Source organism: Salmo salar, chromosome 07 (genome assembly GCF_965601325.2).
Source record: "Salmo salar chromosome 07, fSalSal1, whole genome shotgun sequence".
Lineage (NCBI taxonomy): Eukaryota > Metazoa > Chordata > Actinopteri > Salmoniformes > Salmonidae > Salmo > Salmo salar.
In genome coordinates this window covers 52,965,001-52,971,889 of record NC_138297.1, presented here as the reverse complement: position 1 = coordinate 52,971,889, position 6,889 = coordinate 52,965,001, and positions in this window count along the sequence as shown.

Genomic DNA, 6,889 nt, shown 5'->3' with positions numbered 1-6,889 from the left:
ACCCTTTAAAGGTAAACTCAGCAAAATGACTTTGACACAAGCAGCACTGGAGATATTGAGATAAGCGAGATGCAACACATCGCTCTCACACAGTCACACACAGTATCTTTGCATGTGAATGGGTTCACTTCACACTGTGTACAGAGTGGTAGCCACAGGACCAAAACAGAGGAGAAGTTAAGCCTTGCGCTTCAACCCTCTTAGTTGTTGCGGAAATTGACCCACTATGCCTTTGACTTTCTGCATTACATTTACATTTAAGTCATTTAGCAGACGCTCTTATCCAGAGCGACTTACAAAATCTACCATCTACGTCATATTGCTGAGTCTACCTTTAATGAAGTCCATTCTTTTAAATTAAGCATTTTCTGCCCTGAAGAGCATATTCACCACACATGGGAATATCTTGAATGTTATAAACCATAAAGTCCTTTGTGTCTTGTCCCTCGGGCACTATGATTTGTCACTGAAGTAGAAGAAACAAATCAGTACAATGTCTTCACCAACAGAGAGAACATCCATTTGTCTTCGTCTAGGTCTGTGCAATTGCTTTAATACAACTGCACTCAGCACTCTTCTCTATTGCCTCTCCACCAGGTCTGAGAAAAGGATAATTCCAGGGGGTCATCAGATGGCTGCACTTAAGCGAGAGGTGAGAGGAGTGGAAGGCTGGCAGACTATTCTCTTTATTTCACCACACCTGGTGTGTGTTCTCAGCCTGGCTCCATTACAGGGGCTGTTGGCCGGGCAGAGAGACACCGTCTCCTGGACTCATCCATTAGTCTGTCAACAGGGGATCCGTGGAGGGGCACTTATAAAATAAACAACAGGAAGTGACCTACTGTTTTATATGTGTGGCTCTTCATATCTTCATATTCACATGAAGGCAGGGAGGCTGAGATGGCAGGACAATAATACCACAGGCGCATCTATTCATAGTGTGATGCCTATCCATACAGCCCCCCCCCCCCCACACACACACACAGATGTCTCAATTTGTATGTATATTGTGTTGAGAGAGAGGAGAAAATGGACTCAGAACAGAAGACACATTAGTAGTCATTGTATTTCCATCTTTGAAAAGCAAATTCATCTAAGATTTTGTCGCACTTTTCACTAAATGTACACAGTTTGTTTACGTTTCCATGCTGTCTGTAAATTGATCCGGCAAATCTTATGGGTAGGTAATTTATGTTGAGATCTTAGGTGTATGGTAAACGCCCCATCAATGCTTCAGTTCTATATGCCTGCTGTTATTAGAGGAAGGCCCATCAGGATCTACCTGTCCTCCAAACTGCTCTGAGCTACCTCAAGATACCTTCCATCTTATTCTGCAGCAGAAATGGAAAGATGCCGTCTTTATCGCTCCAAAGGCTCTTCCACCTTTCATATTTAGTTAGTTTTGTGAGCCAACAGATAATTGAATGACATGATATTTTAAAATGAAGAGTACGCAACCATAGAAACCAAACCCCTCCGACACAGCTCCTATTTGGGAACACAGTTTAGTGTAGGATTGTTTCTCAGATTCCCTGGTGTGCTCCATTAAAAACAGAACAAAAACACATGCGAGCATAAACCTCCACGATTTATTCCTCGAATCTGAACATTCTTTCCGGCTGCCTCTGTTTCCACCCCTCCCCATTGCTCTCTGATTCTCAGCTCAGCTCACCAGGAGCTGTATTAGGTTCTGTGTAGCACTTCTACCTCGCTCCCTGCACTCTGTGGGAGCTCCAAACAGGAACACAAGTGGACCACAGCGTGTTCTATTCCCACTCCCGGTTGGGAGCTGAGGTGAGCACAGAGGCAGAGACACAGGGAGACAGAAGGGGGAGAAGGATCCTGAATAAGTACAGTGCTGTAGCTGTTTAAGTGCGTTGGTCAAAAGGGTCCCGCCTTTACGCCCCCCTGGAGTGGGAGATATGCGCCGTTTGATCGACAGCCGTGCCTCTGGTGCCTAGGAATATATTCTCCCTGCGCAGCGCGAGAGTGGACCTACAGAGATGGAAGAAGAAATGAATACGTGGAGAACCAGGGCAGGATTCACTGACAGTGTAGCAGGGGCTTTGTAGAGCCTATAATGTTTTTGCCTGATTCCGGTTTCCCCCAAATTCTGCTTTCTCAGTTTTTCCAATTTTGATTCAGGTTTTCAATCTCAAAATCTAACTTTTTTAATAGAAAAACAACAAAATTGGAAGTTCTATGTCCAAAATAAAGCTTAAATCATATCAGACCACTTTTGAGGTTTGTAAAGATTCTTACAAATGTAATGTTTGGGTGTTGTTACCCTTTAATTCAACTGGGCACCAGTCAGAGACCATTGTTTGGTTAGGGATGTTTCTGTAGCGCTCATGTGACTGCAGAATTTGCAACAAAAAATGGCCACCGGACTGAGGCAAATAATCATCACATCATTTTGGCAAGTAGTTAACAATTAATTGAGAAGGTTTTGGGAAAGCCTTTCCAGCTACCAGTAGAAGTTGTCATTACATTAGCCTCAACGCTAAGGGCTACACAAAGAGGTAGACAAATGAGCACACACAGACAGGGACATTCCTATGCAGTTGCCTCTTCAGAAAGTTGAAGGAAAATATCAATCACTGAGGGATTTTGTTCATGTCTTACGATAATCTTGGGCAAATTGATTAGTTATCTAATCAATTCAATACATTTAATTGATTCCCTACTAAGTTCAATACATTTTAGAATATTGTTGAATTCCATTTTAATGCATTATCCTCAATGTATATTTTACAGGGCCCTAGACTAGTTCTCCTCAACGTGTATTTCATAGGGCCCCCTAGACCAGTCCTCCTCACCGTGCATTTGATGGGTCCCTAGACTAGTTATCCTCAATTTGTTTTTTAGAGGCTTTAGACTAGCTATCCTCAACTTGTATTTTACAGGGCCCTAGACTAGTTATCCTCAATGTGCATTTTAAAGGGCTCTAGACTAGTTCTCCTCAATGTGTATTTTATAGGGCTTTAGAGTGGGTTGAGTCACTGACGTGGTCTTCCTGTCTGGGTTGGCGCCCCCCCTTGGGTTGTGCCATGGCGGAGATCGTTGTGGGCTATACTCGGCCTTGTCTTAGGACGGTAAGTTGGTGGTTGGAGACATCCCTCTAGTGGTGTGGGGGCTGTGCTTTGGCAAAGTGGGTGGGGTTATATCCTACCTGTTTGGCCCTGTCCGGGGGTATCATCGGATGGGGCCACAGTGTCTTCTGATCCCTCCTGTCTCAGCCTCCAGTATTTATGCTGCAGTAGTTTATGTGTCGGGGGGCTAGGGTCAGTCTGTTACATCTGGAGTATTTCTCTTGTCTTATCCGGTGTCCTGTGTGAATTTAAATATGCTCTCTCTAATTCTCTCTTTCTCTCTTTCTGTCTTTCTCTCGGAGGACCTGAGCCCTAGGACCATGCCTCAGGACTACCTGGTATGATGACTCCTTGCTGTCCCCAGTCCACCTGGCCGTGCTGCTGCTCCAGTTTCAACTGTTCTGCCTGCGGCTATGGAACCCTGACCTGTTCACCGGATGTGCTTGTTGCACCCTCGACAACTACTATGATTATTATTATTTCACCATGCTGGTCATTTATGAACATTTTAACATCTTGACCATGTTCTGTTATAATATCCACCCTGCACAGCCAGAAGAGGACTGGCCACCCCTCATAGCCTGGTTCCTCTCTAGGTTTCTTCCTAGGTTTTTGGCCTTTCTAGGGAGTTTTTCCTAGGGAGTTTTTCCTAGCCACCGTGCTTCTTTCACATGCATTGCTTGCTGTTTGGGGTTTTAGGCTGGGTTTCTGTACAGCACTTTGAGATATCAGCTGATGTACGAAGGGCTATATAAATACATTTGATTTGATTTAGACTAATTCTCCTCCATGTGTATTTATAGGGCCCTAGACTAGTTCTCCTCAATGTGTATTTTATAGGGCCCTTGACTAGTTATCCTCATATTGTATTTTATAGGGCCCTAGATTAGTTCTCATCAATGTGTATTTTATAGGGCCCTCGACTAGTTATCCTCAATGTGTATTTTATAGGGCCCTTGACTAGTTACCCTCATATTGTATTTTATAGGGCCCTTGACTAGTTATCCTCATATTGTATTTTATAGGGCCCTGGACTAGTTCTCATCAATGTGTATTTTATAGGGCCCTCGACTAGTTATCCTCAATGTGTATTTTATAGGGCCTTAGACTAGTTATCCTCAACTCTTATTTTATAGGGCCCTAGACTAGTTCTGCTCAATGTGTATTTTATAGGGCCCTAGACTAGTTTTCCTCAGTATGTATTTTATACATCCCTAGACTAGTTCTCCTCAATGTGTATTTTATAGGGCCCTAGACTTGTATTCCTGAACTTGTATTTTATAGGGCCCTAGACGAGTTATCCTCAATTCGTATTTTATAGGGCCCTAGACTAGTTCTCCTCAATGTGTATTTTATAGGGCCCTAGACTAGTTATCCTCAATTCGTATTTTATAGGGCCCTAGACTAGTTCTCCTCAATGTCTATTTTATAGGGCCATAGACTAGTTCTCCTCAATGTGTATTTTAGTTTTCAGCAGTACTGTACTTATTTCTCTGTGTGAGAGAGACTACTCTTATTACACACAGACATCTCTCCAACCAGGACCCAAATGGTATCTATCGACCCAACCCAACCAGCCGGCAGAAGAGTGTATCCATGGCTCAGACCGACTCAGACCGCCTGCTGTGGGGAGGCCAAGTGGTGGTGAAGCTTCCAGTTAGCTGGGTCTGAGTTTTCTTGCCATGGTCTTTGACTTCTCATGGGGGGCTGAGAGATGGGCTCTCTTCTGTACGCCTGCAGACTGCAGACTCCAGTCATAGCACTGAGGTCCAGGTTAACACAGGAGAACAGCAGGATTATTCACAATTTCCTGGCTATTGTAGATGTTATTATCTGTAGAAAGCATGGGGCTTCTCATAGCACACAACTGGATAAGAAAATGTACATGATGTGTGCAGGTCTCCATTTCATATGACTTGTATTAACACTGCAGATTAATAGCGAAAAATGAGAGGGGCAGATGCCATATAGATTGTTGATTATTTTCGAAGCAGACAGTCAAACTGTGTACTAAAACCACATGTGAATAAGTCAAAACTGTGCATTGAATAACGATGCAGTTTCCTCTGTTACAGTTGTTTACCCAATATATATTTTGTTAAGGAATGTATCAAGTTCTTCTCTCGTATAGTTAAAAATGGAAAGGTGCACGGAGGGTTTAAATGTAGAGAAGTTCAACCGAAAACGTGCCGTTCCTGTCCCAGGGGCTCTCTGTGAGTAGCACAAATGAGAAACCTAAGTGAGCTGTTGAATCATTGATAGCAGGAGGTTATCTCGTCTACCTCTACTCTTCTACCTCCGGATTCAGGGACCTGGGGTAGAGAGGAAAGAGAGGGAGGAAAGGGAAGCTTGAAAGTGAGACGGCCGGGCCGATGATCTCCTCAGCGAGAAGGTAGAATGTAGTGAAACGCTGTTTGTGGGCCACCCACTGTTTTCTCCTCCTTTTAGCACAGCATGAGCTCATCTATGAGACGGCCTTAATGTAGTCTGGCCATTCCTCAGCCCTCCTCTCCTCTCTTCGAGTCATTTTATTTCTCTCTCTCTTTCTCTCTCTCTCTCTCTCGTTCATTCTCTCTTAATGATTTTAAGTTTGAAAATGTAGTTTTTTTTCCTTTATATTATAAAGATCATTTCGAATTTCTTATTGGAAAAAAAAGAAGTGTAAAATAAGATACTTAGACTTCTAGTAGAGCCTATATTAATCTAATTTTCCGACGGTTCCATTTCACCAGTGACCAATGTTTTGAATTCCGAAAAAGTTATTTAGCCTCTCCATAAAGCATAAAGCTGCCAGAGTGGAGCTGAAGGAGGAGTGTGGAGTGTGGAGCTGGAGGAGGAGTATTAATTGAGTAATGAGTTTGTGGGGTGGAGCGTAGCGGCTGATGTTCTCATGAACTTACATGTGCAAAAGAGCGTGGACAAAAATATCCACAATAAGCCATACTAATAAAGTTGGATCAACTCACACACACACACACACATGCGGGCGCGCTGTCATGTCATGTGTGAGCATCTGCATGTGCAGAGAATATGAGATATCAGTCTTGCGGCACACAAACCAGCCAGTCTCTTTCCCTCCAGCATCATCAATCTCTAGTCTCCAGCTCTCCTACTGGCTGCTGATTTTCCTCAAAGTATTCAAAGCAGGGAAAGCCTGGGGCTCATCTCAAAAACACTCCCCCGGCCAAAACAATGGCTGCTCACCCCACGACAGTCTGGCCATTCCTCAGCTCTCCTCTCCTCCCATCAGCCCTCTTCTCCGTTCGTTCTTTCTCTCTCTCATCTATCTCTCTCTCTGCCTCTCACTCTCTCATCTCTCCCACCTCTCCTCTCTTCTAGTAATTGTATTTATTTATCTCTCTCTCTCTCTCTCTCTCTCTCTCTCTCTCTCTCTCTTTCACTCTTTCTCTCTACCTCTCTTCATCCCCTTCCTCTCTCCCTCTCACAAACTATTTTGGTTCCTCTCTCTCTCTTTATCTCTCCCCATCCTCATCTTTCCCTCTGTCTCTTTCTCTCTCCCTTCTTTTCTCTCTCTCTGCAAAATGCTGACAGTGAGTGAGACACTTGGTTTAAGCTCAAAGGTTTACCAGACCCTCTACTTCCCCCCTCTGTCTCCTGCCCTGTGGCACTCATCTTGCCGTCAATACATTTCTACCATTAATAACCTTAGCGGTCTTCCACGATTGCTGTGTCAATGTGCAGTTACATAGGCCTACAGCACATTAGGTACTGAATCTTATGCATGTTGCTGCCGGCAGGTGGCCAATGAATTTCGGCTGGTGGATATATATGTAATA